Here is a 17,877-nt window from a genome sequence, read left to right as displayed (position 1 = left end):
CCCCTATTTTGTAAACGCTATAAATTTTGCGCAAACCAATCGATAAACGCTTATTGCGATTTTTTTTACTAAAAATAGGTAGAAGAATACGTATCGGCCTAAACTGAGGAAAAAAAATGTTTTTATATATGTTTTTGGGGAATATTTATTACAGCAAAAAGTAAAAAATATTGAATTTTTTTCAAAATTGTCGCTCTATTTTTGTTTATAGCGCAAAAACTAAAAACCGCAGATGTGATCAAATACCACCAAAAGAAAGCTCTATTTGTGGGGGGAAAAAGGATGCCAATTTTGTTTGGGAGCCACGTCGCACGACCGCGCAATTGTCTGTTAAAGCGACGCAGTCCCGAACTGTAAAAACACCTTGGGTCTTTAGGCTGCATATTGGTCCGGGGCTTAACTGGTTAAAAACAAATTTTTGGACACCAGTCAAGCTCCTATAATGTAATGTATTACTCTAAAATATTTCTTTCAGGGTTATGCCTGAAACATACAGTATCTCAAATAATTTTGTAACTTACACACTTACAGCCACTAAGTGCTTAAAAGCTCTTAAATGGAAGCAAATGTATTCTTCTTCATTAACAGATCTTTTACATATGAACAAAAGGCATCAAGATAATGAAGCATTTGACAGCTAGGATCCAGATTTATTGTAATACATGTAATAAAATATAAATGTAATACATTTTTGGATTAAACACATCACTTAGACTTAGCAGGCACTACTAGTTCCAGGATGCCCACGTAAACTGTAAAAAATACCCAGATGAAATGCATGAGAGAACTGTTTTGCGTGCCAAAGTATTTGTATTTCTGACAGTTTAGGCCCGATATTTATACAGTTTTATTACACAGCACAGCCATGTCTATCAGGATGAGAGACCACATTTTTCTTTGCTGCAGTTAAGTGACACCAAAAGTTTACTTTAAAACCCAATCCTGTGAATGGACAGTGAAAAGAAAAGCAGTCGGCTGATAAGCACATCTCTCTGCCACTCTGCGCTCTCTTTCTATCTTGGTAGCAAATAAGCTTGATAGCACAGCTATTTGGCTCATTTTGATGCTTCTCCCTCTTCAGTCAAATACTGCAAAGGGATGATGCCAGGTAGAGTTGGGCCAGACACCCCCTCCCCCCAGTTCAGTTTGTGCCAGAACTCTCAAACATCACAAAAGTTTGGACCCGTACTCTAAACTAAGGTGACCAGATTTTTAAAATGAAATCCGGGGACATATATTTTTTTTTCACTAGCAATCTGCGACTTTCTGCCCGTTGCCGCCCACCTCACAGATTGTCAAGTCTTAAGCCTCGTACACACGATCAGTCCATCTGATGAGAATGGTCTGATGGACCGCTTTCATTGGTTAACCGATGAAGCTGACTGATGGTCCATCGTGCCTACACACCATTGGTTAAAAAAACGATTGTGTCAGAACGCGGTGACGTAAAACACAACGACGTGCTGAAAAAAATAAAGTTCAATGCTTCCAAGCATGCGTCGACTTGATTCTGAGCATGTGTGGATTTTGACCTGTCGGTTAGGAATCCATCGGTTAAATTTAAAGCAAGTTGGCTTTTTTTTAACCGATGGTTAAATAACCTATGGGGCCCACACATGATTGGTTTTGACCGATGAAAACCATCCATCAGACCGTTGTCCTCTGTTTAACCTATCGTGTGTACGAGGCCTAACTCTCCGGGCCCCGGCCACTACTGGGTTGGGAGGGGAGGAAGATCATTCCACCAGAGAAGGCAAGGAGGTAAACAGGCAGGCGGCTTGTCGGGACTTGAGCCAAGGCAGAAGAACAGGGCATGAATGCTGAATGGGCATGCACCCAAAACTGAAGAAATATTCCCTCCGCTCTGACTAGCACATGATCATCAGAAAGGGCCATATATAATGGAAAAAATACACCCCCCTAAGCTAGTAGGAGCGGCAGAGCGGGGGTGTGTAATTCAGAATTATAATTTTTTTAATTCTGCACTGACTGTTTTTGAAATTGCCCCAGCCCCTGTTCAAATCCAATCCAGGGACAAAACCGGGGACAGACTTGGTCCGGGGACAGTGTCCTCAATCCGGGGACTGTCCCCTGAAACCAGGGATGTCTGGTCACCCTACTCTAAACCCTGTTGTTTGTTGCCATAAAAATGGTATGGGGGCCTAGGTACTGCCTTGGGGGACATGTATCAATGCAAAAAAGGAGCAGTGATTTTAATGATGCTTTACCACTTGCCTACTGTGCACATACACCCCCTTCCTGCCCAGACGAGATTTTAGCTTCCGGCACTGCGTCGCTTTAACTGACAATTGCGCGGTCATGCGACGTGGCTCCCAAACAAAATTGACGTCCTTTTTTTCCCACAAATAGAGCTTTCTTTTGGTGGTTTTTGATCGCCTGTGCGGTTTTTATTTTTTGGGCTATAAACAAAAAAAGAGCGACAATTTTGAAAAAAAAACACAATATTTTTTTACTTTTTGCTATAATAAATATCCCATTTTTTTAAAAAATATATATTTTTTTCTCAGTTTAGGCCGATACGTATTCTTCTACATATTTTTGGTAAAAAAAAAAAATTGCAATAACCTGGTTTGCGCAAAAGTTATATTGCCTACAAAATAGGGGACATAACGATTTTTTTTTTTTTTTTTACTAGTAATGGCAGGGATTTGCGTTTTTTTTCGGGACTGCAACATTATAGCAGACACATCGGACACTTTTGACACATTTTTGGGACCATTCACATTTATACAGTGAACAGTGCTATAAATATGCATTGATTACTATATAAATGTGAGTGGCAGGGAAGGGGTTAACCACTAGGGAAGTGGCAGGGAAGGGGTTAAATGTGTATCCTGGGTGTGTTCTAACTGTGGGGGGTGACTGGGGGAGGTGACCGATCTGTGTCCCTATGTACAAGAGACACAGATCGGTCTCCTCTCTCCCTGACAGGACGTGGAGCTCTGTGTTTACACACGGAGCTCCACGTCCCTGCACAGTTACTGGGCAATCGCGGGTGACCGGCGGCCATCGCGGCCGCCGGGCATGCGCACTGTGTTCCCAGTGACGCGATGGGTGTGCGCGCCCTAGAGGCTTTAAAAGACAGGACGTCATGTGACGTCCTGTCGGAACAATAGAGCATTCCGCCCGCCGTCATTTGACGGCGGGCGGATGTTAAGTGGTTAAAGTTAAACAGTAAAAATTAAAAATTCCTTTAAATATTGTGCCCAGGGGTCCCCTTACTCTGTCTGTAAAGCAGCACATATGTACCATATATAGAACCTGCTGCAGCAAAAAATGACTTGGGGCTTGGGGAGCCTGTCTCTATGATGGGGCCACAATTTAGTGCACTCAGAAAATGTTTTGGTGTCTCTATGGCCGACTTTGGATGGAAATAACCACAACACCACAGTGATCAAGCTTTATGTGAAGAAGTCAAATTATAGTACACTCAGGCCAAGATTAACTAGTTTTATCTATATGAAGTCAGTGACCTCATTATCATCATACCCTCTATCCTCATCATCACTGGAGCCAACATGGGAATACACTGCAGCTGGGGAAACATGACTGCCAATTTGTTGTTTATCAGTGTTCTCCCCTCTCTGTAGGCTCATGTTCCTACCTTCCTTAACCACAGAACCAACCAATGGCGGCTGGTGCTCAAAATGTTTGGGGGGGCGCAAATGGAAAAAAAAATGCACCCTCACTGTGCCCATCAAATGCAGCCACTGTGCCATCAATTGTCACCACTCTGCCATGCCATCAAACGCAGCCACTGTGCCATCAATTGTCACCACTGTGCCATGCCATCAAATGCAGTCACTATGCCATGCCATCAAACACAGCCACTGTGCCATGAATTGTCACCACTGTTCCATGCCATCAAATGCAGTCACTATGCCATGCCATCAAACGCAGCCACTGTGCCATCAATTGTCACCACTGTGCCATGCCATTAAACGCAGCCACTGTGCCATGCCATCAAACACAGCCACTGTGCCATGCCATCAAACACAGCCACTGTGCCATCAATTGTCGCCACTGTGCCAATTGTCACCACTGTGCCCTTTAATTGTCACCACTGTGCTCATTGATGTCACTGTGCCCTTTAATTGTCGCCACTGTGCCCATTCATGCCGCTGTGCCAATTGTCCCCACTGTGCCCATTGTCCCCACTGTGCCTATTGTCGTCAGACTCGTCACTGTGCCCTTTAATTGTCGCTGCTGTGACAATTGTCCCCAGACATGGCCACAATGACCAATCAGGTTTCACTTTTCATTTATTTAAAAATGAAACACAAATTCTGATTGGATGCTATAGAAAGCAACTCAAATTGAGTATTAATGTTCTTTTTTTCTAGTTTTCATGAATTAGCTTTACTCACTGCATTATACATATGTATTATAAGTCTACAGAAAAAAAAAATGGATAGAAAACAGTGGCAAAATGCAATGCACAGATATCTAATAATAAGACTGCATTTGTAGCAAATTCACACATATGCACATTATATTTTAAACTGTTTTCTGTGTAAAACATTTCTTATATCCATGCAAATCTGATTTGTAGACTCTCCTCTATAATAAATTGTGTGTTGTTCAATATTTTTCTCAAAAAGTCAAAAAAATTCAAAGACTCTAATGGTATACATGTAAAGAGTTATTAGTATAATATATATATATTTTTGTATCCTATCTTTATATTATTCTCCACATTTACAGGCCAAGATTTTGATAATAGTATGCATGTAAAGATTTTTTAGCATAATATTTTGTATCCTGTTTTTATTTATATTAATCTCCACATTTTAAGACCAAGATTCTCATAATAGTATACTGTGCCCTTCGTCGCCGCTGTGCCCTTTCCCCCCCCACCGGCACTTACCTTTACTGGAGTCAGCCATCCACGTCCTCGACCCTCGACTCGATGTCTTCTCCCGCCCTCGATGACGCTTCAGCCAATCAGGTTACTGGTAGCCAGAAGCTGCAAACCTGATTGGCTAAGACGCCTGTCAGTCTTATCCAAGGAGCACACATACCGTGTGTTCCGAGGATAAGCTTCCGGGGACCCGAGGGCTGTACTCGGAAAGCCTATCAGAGCCGCTGGCTCTGATAGGCACTTCCGTACAGCCAACCAGCTGCCGTTATTAAGCTGGCTGGCGCTCAACATCCGGCCAGCTGAATAGTGGGTGGCAGCGGGACAATAACATAGATTTGTATAATGCATGAATCTATGTTATTAGACTCAGTGGCGGTGAGAGCCAGAGGGGGCGGCGCTCCAGCGCCCTCTATGGACGAACCGCCACTGGAACCAACATCAGAATCAAGTAATGCCTATTCATCATCAAGAAGCAAGTGGCTAGTACTATGTTCAAATAATTCAGATGACTCCCACATGCATGATGCTGGGGCTATAGCAGGAGTAGCTGTGGACAAGGAGGCAGAATAAGCTGCTCTGGCAGCTGCTGTGGACTGCGCACTAATCTCAACTTAGGTGATAGAGGATGAGGAAAATAAGGATGGTTTAGTAAACCAGTCCACCACCTCCTTTGCATGCTGTGGCTGGATAGCATGGGCAACATCACTAAACAAGTACAAATGTGCTCTGCCTGAGGACAAATCATGTCCACATTTGCCTGTGGACACAGGTGCTGCTGGCCCCCTCATAGTGGCATACGAACATCAGCCTCTCCTTGCTAGCCTCTTAGGCCCCGTACACACGACCAGTTTCCTCGGCAGAATTCAGCTTCCGACCGAGTTTCTGGCTGAATTCTGCCGAGAAACCCGGCCGTGTGTACACTTTCGGCCGAGGAAGCCGACGAGGACCTCGGCGAGGAAATAGAGAACATGTTCTCTATTTCCTCGTTGTTCTATGGGAGCTCTCGGCCCGCCGAGCTCCTCGGCGGCTTCAGGGCTGAACTGGCCGAGGAACTCGATGTGTTTGGCACGTCGAGTTCCTCGGCCGTGTGTACGAGGCCTTAGACATGATGGGGGGGTTTATTACCAAAATGTTATAGAAACTGGGAAATGTGTAATTGGATGCAGTTTATTAAATGAACATTGGTGCTTGGTGCACTTTAAATTGAGTACTGACGCTGACAGGAATGTAAAATCTATAAAAAAAATTAAAAGGGGGGAACACCAGCATCAGAAAAACTGCAGCTGACAATTAAAAAAAAAGGAACAGACAGGGGGAAAAAAATGCAGCAACTAAAAGAAAATGGTATACAGCATTAAATGTTATGTAATTTTGTGTTAAAAACTGCACTACACTAACACACTATACTATACTGACACACTATACTTTCACACTATCCTAACACTACACTAACACTCTACACTCAGAGTCACAATAAGTGAACACACTAATTTGCTAGTAGCAAACTAAGCCCTGTTCTATCTATCCCCACTCCAACTACACTGCAAAAGGTTCCTATGGTAAGGAACCTTTTATAGTGTGGGGTGGGAATATGAGCACTGAGCCCTGATTGGACAAAGTCATCATCAATTTGTCCAATCAGAGCTCTGACAAAAGACAGAATATAAAAAAGAAAAGAAAAGAAATGTTTTTCTAATTTCTGTTATAACACACCTCCAATAAATAAAAAAATTCCCCATAAATTTAAGCCAAATGTATTATGCTACAGGTCTTTGGGAGAAAAAAGCTAATATTTGTATATCCTCTATTGTATCTAAGGACCCTGCTTCAAGTGATGATTTTCTTATTTTGATGGCTAAGGCTGGGTTCACACTTGTCCGACAAACGGTCCTACATTGGGAGTCTTGATATTGTAGCATGACGTGTGAAAATCATTGTTTCCCTATGATAGCTGTCTTAACTGGTCCTACACAAGTCGGTCCAACTTTGAAAATGCTCCCTGTACTACTTTTGGTCCTACATTGATCCTACTTCAACCCATTGAATATCATTGAAGTCGGACCAAAGTAGTATCCTGTTCATGAAAGTAGAATGGATGTAGGACCAATGTAGGATAAATGTAGGACAATGTAGCAGAGCAAAGTAGGATGAAAGTAGTGTAGTAGTGTAAACCCAGCCTAATAATATGGCAAGACATTTACCTTAATGGGTATTTGATGCTTTACAGCTAGGCTGATAACTTGTAGTGTTTTGTTTGGATACATTTTGGAGCCACATTTGGATATACATTTTTAGCTTGATTGAAATTTCAGTGTGCATTGATATTCTGCCTCACATAATCTTGGGGATGGAATTCATATCTGAAATGATAAAAAAAAATCTGGGAAATACAGTATATTGCGATCATGGAATATGTTCTTGGCCTGCTAGGATAGACTTTGCTTAATTTTTTTCAAATTGACAATGTGGGAAAATTATCAGCTATTCTCTATTGTTATAGTTTCTTTATCTTGTTTAGATTTATCTTTTCTATAGTGCATAAATTATTATTTTACATTAAGCATGCATTTTGGAACTAGTAACACTGTCATTGCCCCACAATGGATTTTCTGCAGGATTATCTGGAAAGTGCACCCCAAAGAGGGGAATCTGGAAGAATGGCAATGTACTGGATGTCACCAAGAAAATAAGTGAGAGAGGATCTATTCTTTCCACATGCTATCCAATGCTAATATATATATATATATATATATATATATATATATATATATATATATATATATATATATATATATATATATATATATATATAGTTGTAACTTTAATTTAAACAGAAGTGAAAAATTACTCCTTTGATACATCATTGGTAATGTGAGTTGGTTTACTAAAAAAATAGAGGCTGATCACTCAGAAAAGTACATTTTTATAATGTTTATGTACATTGTAAAGTGAGTATTGTAAATAAGGTGAAGTTGTGTATCTGAATAACCAATCATGTGCAAGGGGAATTTAAAAAAGAAACTGGATTGTTGCTTGCTTGCGTTGCGTTTGGATGATTACAGCGAATACAGCTTGTAACGTGAACAATTTATGTTCTTTTAGTAAATCAACTCCACTGATTTTTTACAAGCATAATTATATAATGAATTCCATAAGAAAATTGTTTAAAGTTAAAAGGTTTTGGAAACATTTGTTTGCATTTGAGTTTTGCCCCGTGTTTTAGAATTTTTTTGCAAAAAAATAGTTTCACCTTCCTAGAAACGTCAATAGCAAACTTACCATTTGTGCTGCTTAAAAGAAAAGTCAAAGAAATGTGCAATGAGCAATTTCAGCCTCACTTGTCTAAGAATGGTAAAGAGGATACTTTCATTTGCCACCTAAAAGTGTTATTACTTGGGATGTAAGACTGCTGGCAAATGGAAAATGGTATATAACCATTACCTAAGTGCTGCAAAGTGCCTCCATTTTTCTGGGTTTTGATGGAGCATGTTAGTGGACAAACACTTTCAGACCCAATACACTAGCATTATACATAAAACTACACCATTACAGTTAATGTGTGGTTTTATATTCAACCAATGGATGTTTCCAGCACACAGTTCAAAAATGTAACACTTCAGAAAAGCTGCAGAATGAAATGCCATCAAAAACTCACCTTGAGGTTATCATAAAGCTACAAGAGTTCTGTTTTCATGGTATATATCTAAAAGGACAAAAAAAATGAAAATACTTATTATAAAGACAACCACAAAAAGTGTGACAATTAATCTAGCAATAGATATTTCAATGTCTCGCAGCAAAGTCCTCAATTTATTGGTGAAACTGTCATTATAAAATCTTTGATACTGTGGCTGGGCAATTATGTGAAAGGCCTTGAAGCAGAAAAAAGCAAGTATAATAGTCACCTTTTCCTTAACAGAATAGCATTAGAACCACCATTTAGTAATATAAAAACAGAATCAGATGCTTTCTGTCAATAAAACACTGAATTACAAATATATCTGCCTATAAGGAAAGCTAATAATATCCTGCTATTCCATTTTACCTAAAACGCACATAATTGTTTTACCTTGACGATAACCATCAGTGTTTCCTGAGATATTTTAGTAGAGCAATTTAAGCTGTTTAAGAAAAACTGTTTAGTGTGTAGATTCTAATCTTTTTTTCTGTTCATCTCTCAAAAAGTGGGATCATTTCGAGCAACATAACAAGAAATATTTCACTTCACTGTGACATTTTAAAGTGTTTGCCAATATTGTTTGGCAAAATTCACATTGTTAACTCTCCTGCTCAAAAATAAAAAGTTGTTTATAATTAAGTGACCTGTAATTTTTTGATAAGGTGAGTAGCATTTTTCAAACTACAGAAATACACTGCAACCATACAGGTTGGGAGAAAACTTGATGCCAAATAAATGAAGACATTATTTTTTATTGCACAAACTATTTGAAACTGGTGAAAGTTAAAATCTCAATCCGTAAAAGGTATAAAGACTTTCGGAAAGTATGTGTAGGGATTGTAAAATAGGTACTCCCTAAAGGGTACATATTTTATATCAGGTATGTTAATAACTGTTAAGCCCTGTACACACGATCGGATATCTGATGGAATCTAATCCAATGTATTTTTTCGTCGGATACCGATGAAGCTGACTTTCATCAGTCTTGCCTACACACCATCAGTCAAAAATCTGACCTTTCCAAAACGCGGTGACGTACAACGCGTACAACGGCACTATAAAGGGGAAGTTCAAATCCAATGGCGCCACCCTTTGGGCTGCTTTTGCTGATTTTGTGTTACCGCGTGTTAGTAAAAGTTTGGTGAGAGCCAATTCGCGCTTTTCAGCCTTGTGCTTTTCAGTCCATTACAGCATGACAAATGTGCTATCTCCATTACGAACGCTAGTTTTACCAGAACGAGCGCTCTCGTCTCCTAATTCAGTCTGAGCATGCATGGATTTTTGTCCAATGGAGTTCCACACAGACGATCGTATTTTTCTATCTGTTTTTTTATCCATAGGAAAAATTTAAAACATGTTCTATTTTTTTACACTGATGGAAATAAAACCGATGGGGCCCACACACGATCTTTTTGGTCCGATGAAAACAGTCCATCAATCTGTTTTCAGTGGACAAACCGATCGTGTGTACATGGCTTTAGAGGTCAATTATTTTATATTATTTTTTTAAGTTAAAATATTTTAGCTGAAGTTACTTTTTATTATTTTACAAATATAATTAGTATTTTATTAAATATATTTATAAATTTAAAATTAATACAATATAAATATATTCATTTATAAAATATAAGTATTTTATAAATATATTTAAAAACAGGATGCACCCACGATAGAGGTTATAATGGATTTTCCCAAGAGAGAATACAACCAAAGTGGTTTGGCACCCAAATTTACCTCAGATTTAAACACCATATGGTCCTGTTGAATAGAGTAGGCAGGTAGGGGAAGGAGAGGAGGATTAATCACTTTGTAAATTTCAGCTTGACAATTGAAATCTGTAAACAACAGACTTTTCTTAACAGAGCAGCCAAAAATAAAAAAAAGCAACATTTGAAAGAAGCCTAGAGTTCCACCAGCTGGCTAGAAGATGAAAGGGCAACATATTTATATGAAATATTTTATATTTACCTGACCTAAAATATAAATAAAATATGTTATTTAGTCTCTTTATAAGGATAACGATGTGTAATATCTACAACAAAAACATAGATATATATTTAATTGTGATTTGTATATGCTGTCATGTGGTTACTAAAGGAGTACACACATGTTTACCTGGCAAGCTGAATGCTCACTAAGTTTAGTATCTAAACATCTCAGGTTTTCTGAAACAACTGTAAAAAAAACCTTGATTTTCAAACTGACAGTTAGTCACTGTATTTTTTCTGTATTTTCTGTATTTTTTCTGTGCACCTAGTGGGGAAAGACTGTAGGATGTAGGAGGTATGTCTTTACTATAGATATTTATTATTATTGTTATATTTTTACTTTAATAAGAGGATTATTGCAGAAATACTATTACTATCCTGACTGTGTAAGGCTGACATTCGCACAGAGCCCAGTCAGTGCAATGCCACCCCCAACCCCTCTGCACAAACAGGATATCAGGAAGCCTCGATCTACTCCTGCTCCCACCCATTCCCCTCACTCCAATTCCTGTGGCTATGCTATGCAGAGGATGTGTGGGTGGAAACTTTGAAACAGCAGCTATCTCCTCAACATGAACTCTGCATACAAAAGAAAATACATGTGAATCATTAACATTTTGAAGTAATGCAGGTATAAACTGTCTTAGAGAACTACTAAGCACACATAGATGGTGATTAGTAGTAATTATCGGCGTATACCGCACACTTTTTTGCCCTGAAAATCAGGGCAAAAACTTGGGTGCGCGGTATACGCCGATACCCGATTTCCCGCGCCGAGTTTGAATACTGCGCTGGCATATACCGAGCGCAGTACACTCGTGTATAGTCGGGCAAGCTCGGCTCCTCTCGCGCTCACGTCCTGGACGTACAGGACGTGAGCACACATAGATGGTACAAGTTAAGGAACATCAATGTGATTAAACAGAGTCCTTGAGCTGGAGAAAGAAAGTCAGTCCCATTAAAAAAGAATAAAAAATAAAATAAAAAATAAAATAAATTTGAAACAGCCTCCCATCCTAACCGTACAGTTGTAGAGGTAATATAAACATACTGTATAGCCTTATACAAAGATCTGTACAAAAAGAAAAGTAATTAGTGTACAAACTCAAAGGAATATGTAAGTAACTGAAGTTAACTAACTGGTTCATGTCCTTCAAAACCATACACTGAATCATCCCATGCTAACCATGTTTCAGAAAATTTCTGCTCCGTACCCTCCACTGTAGCCGTCAGATGCTCCATTCTACATATGTCAGCTACAGTAGTGAGCAGTTGTGGGAGTGTTGGAGATGAGGTGGACAACCATAGTCTAGGAATGACCTGTTTGGCAGCCAGCAAAATAAAAGACATTAGTCAGCACAGAGCCTTAGAAACACCAGGAAAAGGAAGACCTAACAAATAGTGCATGGGCGTCAGAGGGACGGGAATACCAACCAGTGTCTCTAACAATTTCTGGACTTGAAGCCAAAATTGGTGAACAGGAGGACATTCCCAAAAAATATGATACCGTAGTGAGAGCCCACAGCGTTATTACATCTCCAACATTGTTTTGAGAATGTTCGATTGCGGGCATGTAAAATATCTGGGGTCCTATACCAATGCATCGGGACTTTGTATGCGGTTTCCTTATGGGCCACACATCGAGAAATCTTGGAAGTGTGCTTCCAGATGCTCTCCCAATCCAACAAGGAGATGTCATGCTGCAAGATCTGGGACCATTTTCTCATGTAGTGGTGGCTATTTACTGCCATGGGAACAGCTTCATGCAATATTTTTTAAATGGTAGAGATCATTTGGGGCTCATAAGGACCTCTAGTGCATAGGGCCTCAAAGTCAGTTGGCTTTTCCAAAGTCAAATAAGGTAATCTAGTGGAGAAAAAATGTCTAATCTATACCGTAATTATCGGCGTATACCGCACACTTTTTTGCCCTGAAAATCAGGGCAAAAACATGGGTGCGCAGTATACGCCGATACCCGATTTCCCGCGCCGAGTTTGAATACTGCGCCGGCATATACCGAGCGCAGTACACTCGTGTATAGTCGGGCAAGCTTGGCTCCTCTCGCGCTCACGTCCTGGACGTACAGGACGTGAGCGCGAGAATAGCCGAGCCTGCCCGACTATACACGAGTGTACTGCGCTCGGTATATGCCGGCGCAGTATTTAAACTCGGCGCGGGAAAGCGGGGATCGAGCGGGGAGGAAGCCGCAGAAGGACGCTGGACCCGACGAAGAGGACACCCGAAGCCGCAGACGGACGCCGGACCCGACAAAACCGCCGATGGACGTAGCGCAAGACACCAAAACTGTAAGTACTAAAATGTTTTTTTACAGGAATGTCGGGTCCACTTTAGGGGTGCACGCTATACGCTGGAGCGCGCAATACCCCGATAAATACGGTAAGTATGAGTGTAAAAGCTTTTGGGGGATCTGATGCTGTCTTTGTAAGTCTGTGTCACTGGGCAAACAAAATGTCTTAGTTGGAAAATTCCTGCCTGGGTCCAAGGTAACATATGATCATAAGAAAGGCTGTCTGGGATGTCTAGGTTGAATAGGACATTCAGGAGTGCCTCTTTTTTTTGTGCTTCAGAAGTCTGATCAGAAACTGTACATGAAGGTGAAAAAACTAAATAAAAATCAGAACATTTCTTAACACATTAATGCATTTCAATGTACAGTACTTCACATGCTTTGAATTGTAACACAGAGTCAATGGGAAAATAAATCCAATTCATAGGGGGAGAAACTTACAAAGCAGGCTTACCACAAGCTGTTTCCTTAGTTTGATTTTACAGTTTTGCAGGTATTGTATGTGATCCAAATCCATTTATGAATGCACATGTGTTTTCATTGTGTTCTAGTGTGTTTTTTTCCCTCTTGCTTTTTTCTTATTTTTTTTGCCAAAGTTTACTTTTTTTTTGTAATGCGTCCCAGTGTGTTTTTGATGTGTTTTGCCACATTCCAGTGCAGTTCCATACAGAAAAAATGCAGCATGTTCTACTTTTTTTGGCTGCACTGGAACACACTGCACAGGTGGGAACTTGGACCATTGGAATCCATGTAACATAGAGGGATTTTTACGAATGGGAAAATCCACTTTGCACTAGAAGTGCAAACTACAAGTGAAAAGTGCACTTGAAATTGCACTGAAAGTGCAATTGGAAGTGCAGTCACTGTAAATCTGAGGGGTAGATCTGAAATGAGGGGGAGCTCTGCTGATTTTATTATCTAATTACGTGCAAGCTAAAATACTGTTTTTAATTTACTTTGCATGTCCCCCTTTGGATCTACAGCGACTGCACTTCCAAGTGCACTTTCAGTGCAATTTCAAGTGCACTTTGCACTTGTAGTTTGCACTTGTAATGCAAAGTGGATTTGCCTTTAGTAAATAACCCCCATAGAGTCCATGTGTTTTTGATGCAGAATAAAAAAGCACAGGACTGCATCTGGTGTTAACCGGTCATTGATCCTCTGCATCACCAAAAGCAGCAACAGAATGCTCTCACTGAAGCAGAAACTCTTACAATGTCTGGTTGTGAATCTCATCTCTCGTTGACTTATACTAGTCATATACATGTGTATATAAACATATACTACACATAATGCAATACACACATTTGCAGTACGCTGTTGAAGGGTTTAAGGGGTTAGAAACTTGCTGTTATAGAGTAACAACCCTCTATTCCTGTCTCGCAATGTCTTCTGATGGAAGCTACTGGTACATTCATACAGGAGTTTAGCCATGATGCAATTCCTAGTAGCAGAGATTTATAGAATCCTTCTGCAGGATTTGACAGCTGGTAGCAGATAGCTACAGCCACCGAGCCCATACAATGTAATGACAGACTGCCAGTGGCCAAAGCTATGCATGGCTGTTCACACAGCCAGCCTGCAAGGATCACAGCTGGACACAATGGGGTTGATTTACTAAAGGAAAATAGACTACAGTTGCTCCAGAGCTTAGTAAATAAGGGAAGGCTGCACGTTGCAAAGAATACCCAATCAACGTGCGAGAACAAAAAAAAAACATTTTTGCTTGCACATGATTGGATGATGAAAGTCAGCAGAGCTTCTGCTCATTTACTAATCTTTGGAGCATCTGTTATTCCAACTTTCTTTACTTCGCTGCTATGGGCTCTAGCCCCAGAACTTTTGTAGACCTAGCAACGCCCCTGCTCCATCACAAAAGGTACAAGCCCTGAATTTGCAGTGTTTTATTGTCTGCTGATATTCCCATGACAATCACTTTGTTCCCTGAAAATGCTTACTTTGGGCTACTTGGCTGCCCCATAGATTTACTGTTGTCAATCTGTCCACACACAAAAAAAAAGTCTAGAACAGGAGACTGTCGCAATATCTATGGGGACTTTAGGTCTATGCAATTTTAACCATAAATCTGATAATAATAATAATATACACATTAGTGCGGCCCTATTTATTAATACATCTTTAACTATGTAAGTACTTGAATTTGACTTGGTATCAGCTTCCTGTAGTCCCTGTATAACAGAGCTAAGGCCTGGGGAGGAAAACTTAGGAGTGTAGCATGTTAAAGTGTCTTTATGTTCTCTTTATTCCCAGACATCTCACTCAGAGATGTTGCCAGCTTCAAAAGACATAGGGCCTGATCCACAAAAGGGATACGCCGGCTTATCTACTGATACGCCGTCATATCCCTGTTTCTATCTATGGAACTGATCCACAGAATCAGTTTCACATAGATAGGCAGAAGATCCGACATGTGTAAGGGACTTACACTGTCGGATCTTAGGATGCAGTACCGCAGCCGCCGCTGGGGGCATTTCTCGGCAAAATCCAGCGTCGGGTATGCAAATTAGCACTTACGGAGATCCACGAAGCTTTTACGCTTCGTTTTTTCTCCGTAAGTATTAGTTTGCCGTCGCAAAATTAGGGCTGCTTTTACAAAGTGTAAAGTTAGTACACCATGTAAAAGTAGACCCTTCTTTCCCGCGACGCTGTCAAATTTTTTTTTTTCCCGCCGCATCTCTTTTTTTTTTCGACACAACTTTTTTTACCCGGCGCGATTTACAAAACTTGGCGTAACGTAATTTCGCGCAATGCACGTCGGGAAAATCGCGTCGGGAGAATGCGCAGTACGTCCGGCACGGGAGCGCACCTAATTTAAATGGGACTCGCCCCATTAGATTAGGAACGCCTTGCGCCGGACGGATTTAAGTTACACGGCTCAAAATTTCTAGGTAAGTGCTTTGTGGATCGGGCACTTAGGTAGAGATTTTGCGGCGGTGTAACTTAAAATAGGAAAATTTAAGTTACGGACGCTCTTTGTGGATCAGGCCCATAATACCATATCGTAAACATTTCATTTTTGTGATATGGGTCCATTCTCCTCCTAGAAAAATCTGACAGTTAATAACTCCACCATTTAAAACAGTTGAGATTCTATAATTTGCAAGCGATCTGTAATTTAAAGAAAAGGAAAAATATTTAAATCCTGTTTTAAAAGCTTTCAAGTTGTATTAGATCAGAACATTATTTTGAATTGTAGGTATACTTTTTTGCCTTAAATCTAGGTTTCACAAGGAAAAGATTCAGTACTCCTTGTACATCTATATGAACAGAATGCTATATTCATAAAGATTTAGTAAAATTAAACACTAATGCATTAAGTCTGTCTTCAAAAAGCTAGCATCGAACATCTGAGCAACACTAATAAAGTTAAATGAGGTTTCCTAAGTCTTTATAATGTTCTGCTGCCCCCTATTGCATTATAAGCAAAAAGACTTTATGGAGAACAATATAATTTACTACTTTAATTTTGCTTGTACACTGTAGTTACATAAATAATTACATATAAAAGCTGTCATATGAAAACAATATATATTTAGATAAAGTATACTTATTTTAAATATTCATTTAACTTGCTTCCAAGTTACTCCAACTTTCTTTGTGAAAAAAAGTAATAACTTCTTTGTAGAAATAGTGCATTGTATATAACACAACAAATTGGCCCAAGGTAGTCTGTAAGTACATTATGGTAATACAGTATATTGGATAGATGTGATAACCTAAAATAATATTTTATTTTCAAGAAACTAGACTTCAGATTGTTCTAATATCTATATGGATATGCTTGCTGTATTTATTTATTCAGATGCTCGTAGTCATATTTTCTGTCATTGTTCGTAGAAGCCTAGAACTATTCCTACATTGTTGACTAAACATGAAGAGCTAACCAATAAGAACGTGAACACTGATGAAAAAGCAAATAACTGATACATTCCATGTAAGGCTCAGAAATTCTGCTACCCCAATCACAATGCAGGGAACAGAACTTGGAGCAAATAGACCACTACAATGAGAAAATGTCCATGAAAACATGTCTTAACCTTATTGTAAAATCTATTTTTTTTCTATTAAAATAACATACATGTTATACTTACCAGCTCTATGTAGTGGTTTTGCACAAGGCAACCCGGATCCTCCTCTTCTCGGGTCCCTGACTGAAGCTCCTGGCCCCTCCCTCCTGTTGAGTGCCCTCACAGCAAGCAGCTTGCTATGGAAGCACCCAAACCGAGTCATAGCTCCCTGTGTCCAATCAGACACAGAGATGCCATTCAGCTCCGCCCCTCTCTCTCCTGATTGGCTAACTGAATTTGATTGACAGCAGTGGGAGCCAATAGCGCAGCTGCTGTGGTTCAGCTAATCAGGAGAGAAAGTCTCAGACAGTTGAGGCATTCATGGACATTGCTGGATAAAGATGAGGCTCGGGTAAGTATTAGGGGGATTGAGAGGGGCTGCTGCACACAGAAGGGTTTTTATCCAAATGCATAGAATGCATTAAGATAAAAAACCTTCTGAATTTACAACCCATTTAACTATGCTTTTTAAAACTACATAATTTAAACTGTAGATAGAACTGAAATATAACTGAGAGTGGAACAAAGGTGTGCAACAAGTTGCTGAACTTTACCAAAGGGCCCATGCCCAATGCAATTCAATATAGAATTCATTGAATGGCAATAAACAAAAATAATAATAATGTAGGTTAATTATTGATGTAAATCAAAGCTTACTGTAACTGTAGGTAAACAGCTAAATACATATAAACTATATTGCCAGTGTGTATAATGAAGAGCAGCAACACATTGATCAGGTCATCCTTCTGCACTCCGCTACTGTAAAGCCACGTACACACGATCAGTCCATCCGATGAGAACGGTCTGATGGACCGTTTTCATCGGTTAACCGATGAAGCTGACTGATGGTCAGTCGCGCCTACACACCATTGGTTAAAAAACCGATCGTGTCAGAACGCGGTGATGTAAAACACAATGACATGCTGAAAAAA

Source organism: Rana temporaria, chromosome 1 (genome assembly GCF_905171775.1).
Source record: "Rana temporaria chromosome 1, aRanTem1.1, whole genome shotgun sequence".
Classification (NCBI taxonomy): Eukaryota; Metazoa; Chordata; class Amphibia; order Anura; family Ranidae; genus Rana; species Rana temporaria.
Note: the sequence above shows the minus strand (reverse complement) of the source record.